Below are 1,605 nucleotides of genomic sequence, written 5' to 3' on the forward strand. Positions count from 1 at the left end.
CCTGGCAGTTTGCAGGTAGAATTGGTGTGTGTGTGTGTGTGTGTGTGTGTGTGTGTGTTTGTGTGTTGTATGTTCTTTTAGTGGGGGCAAGTCCCTTTCTCATAGCATTTGCCAGAAGACACTCAAGCAACCTAGAAGCTAATGCTCAGCCTTGGAAGCTGGGAAGCCAAATGTTGGTTGGAACATGGTTCAAGGATACTTGCTTGGAAACCATAGTGGAAGGAAGGAAGGCTGGACTCTTGGCTGTTGCCAGCTGCCAAAGCCCAGGGGCATGCCCATGTCAGGGCCAGCTCTTCTAAAAAAACCCATGAGATTCTTTACTGGGCTCTGCTGGGCAAGGGATAAGCTATAAGCCATTCTTGCTCATTACTGGAAATGGAAGACTGACCCTGAAGGGGTTTGGGATGTTGGGTTTGTGTTCTTATTTTTCATCCCTTTTGCCCGGTGCTGTGAGATGCTGTGAGAACAGGGAATGCTTCGTGCATTTCAAGTCAAACTAGCCAATTAGTGGATTGGAAGTCTTTGGAGAAAGGACATTGCAGAAAAGGGCTCATGTCTAGTGGTGGATACAGTGCTGACCCAGAAGAAGAGGAGCAGATGGCAGTGAAGGAGGCTCTTCAGTCTTTTTCTCCCACCTGCTTCAGCCCCCTGGGACTCCTGAGTGTCCCACAACTTTATTTATCTTCTCTCCTAGTGCTGTACAGAGATGGTTCCTTCCCCAGGAGCAGTGCCACTCAGAAACATCTGTGCCAAAGAACCCCTCTCAGAGATTACATCACCCCATCCTCCTCGGCATCACGGAGCTAAGAGGTTGGGATCACCAGCTCCTCACCAGGTTTTCTTTCTAGGCATTTTTTTTTTTTTTTTTTTTTTTTTGCTGGTCGACGCATCACACCTCAGGCCAACAGATGTGGAAGGTTTGGAGACCTGAGCACCAGGAAAGTTCACCTTTTTACTGAACAGTCAGTGGAAAGTTTTCCTTCCAGCATCTCTGCCCTCCACCCTGCTATACATCCCAAGCCTCAGAAGTTCATCTGTTCAGTTTGAAATTTCAAGCTGAACCCTGCACCCCCTATGCCCTGCCCTGCCATTTGGTCCTGGTGCTCCCTGATCCCACTGCAGAACCCAAGTTGCATCCTCAAGCTTTCACATGGAACCACCAGTCCAGCTGGCAACAGAGCAGCACCTGGGATCTGCTTGGGTAACTCCCCCTGCCCCAAAAAGGAAAAAAATGCGGGGGCCGGGCGGTGGCGCTGGAGGTAAGGTGCCTGCCTTGCCTGCGCTAGCCTAGGACGGACCGCAGTTCGATCCCCTGGCGTCCCATATAGTCCCCCAAGAAGCCAGGAGCAACTTCTGAGCGCATAGCCAGGAGTAACCTCTGAGCGTCACAGGGTGTGGCCCAAAAACCAAAAAAAAAAAAAAAAAAAAAAAAGGAAAAAAATGCAGGCTAAGGTAGAAGAAAGAATCCCTACAAGGGAGACTAATTATGATTTGAAAGTCATGTGATTATGAAGAGTGTGGGTGGGGTTTGTGGTGGGAAGAGTAAATAAATACTTCTCTTTCTATCCTGTGGTGGACCTCCTAGAGAAGATTCTAGGCACCTTT

The sequence above is a fragment of the Suncus etruscus genome, chromosome 1 (assembly GCF_024139225.1).
Source record: "Suncus etruscus isolate mSunEtr1 chromosome 1, mSunEtr1.pri.cur, whole genome shotgun sequence".
Classification (NCBI taxonomy): Eukaryota; Metazoa; Chordata; class Mammalia; order Eulipotyphla; family Soricidae; genus Suncus; species Suncus etruscus.